Source organism: Urocitellus parryii, chromosome 5 (genome assembly GCF_045843805.1).
Source record: "Urocitellus parryii isolate mUroPar1 chromosome 5, mUroPar1.hap1, whole genome shotgun sequence".
In the NCBI taxonomy this organism is placed as follows: Eukaryota; Metazoa; Chordata; class Mammalia; order Rodentia; family Sciuridae; genus Urocitellus; species Urocitellus parryii.
Window position 1 is genome coordinate 145779429 of NC_135535.1, and position 1261 is coordinate 145780689.

Sequence of the window (1261 nt, forward strand, 5' to 3'; positions counted from 1 at the left end):
ATACATTTGACTCAATTGGGTTTTGAACTCCCTTTTTTACCCCAAATACAGATTGCAGAATCACATCTGTTACATACTCACATTTTTACATGATGGCATATTAGTGACTGTTGTATTCTGCTACCTTTCCAGAATAAACTTTTAAATATTGCCTAATAACTTACTGATGTGTATTTGATGGAAACTCTCAAAATAACACCTTTGACAATGTTTCGTTAAAGTAGAATCTAACAAATCATTTTCTGAAATGATATTGGTGACTAGGTAATCCCACCTCTTAAAAAGTATGTGCTATATGCCAGGCACCATGGTGCTATATGCCAGGCATCACGTCTCTAATCCCAGTGACTCAGGAGACTGAGACAGAGAGACTGCAAGTACAAGGCCAGCCTCAGCAAATTATTGAGACCCTGTATCAAAATTAAAAAATAAATTAAAAAGGGGTAAGGATGTGGCTCAGTGGTTAAGACTTCTAGGTTCAATCCCTGGTACCAAAATATAAAAAAAAAAAAATTAAAAAAAGTGGTGCTCTAACAGTAATCAGTAACTAACAGTAACTGTTCTAGTTAGGATAGGTTAATTCTTAGTATATTTTTAAAATGTTTTTATTAATGCATTATAGTTATACATGGTATTGGGGTTCATTTTGACATAGCCATGCATTCATTGCATACAATTTGTTCCATTTCAGTCCCCAGTACTTCTAAATTGACTTTCCATTCAATTTTTTCTCTTAGTTTTTCAAACTTATGTTAAATTGTATACACCAATATGACAGTTTTAACTGAAAATCATGAAAACATAACCAGAATATTTCTAAATCAAAGCATTTAGATACTCCAATTTTCTTGTAGAAGCTGCATTCAAATATTGTTTTTCCACATGCCTTAAAAAAACTTTCCAAAAAAAATCTTGAAATTGTTCTCCAAAGGAGGTAAAGTGAGTAATATTTATCCAGTGACAGGGAAAATAGTTTCTGAACATTTTCAAACCCATTTTCAAACAATTTTGGTGGTGTTCTGTGATCACAGTTATTGCTATATTGCTTTGTTATCCCCAGGTAGAAGAAAGCCACAGAGTTGCATGGCCTTTGAAGATGAAAGGTGAATCTTAAGAAAGACGGTTGTTTAAAGACATTTCCTGGTTATATGATCCTGAAGACAGAAATCAACATTCCAAGAGGTCATAAAAATTTCTTATTCTTTCAACAAACTGTTCTGCAAACAGACAGACTATGCTGTTCCATCTACCTGCCTTGTTT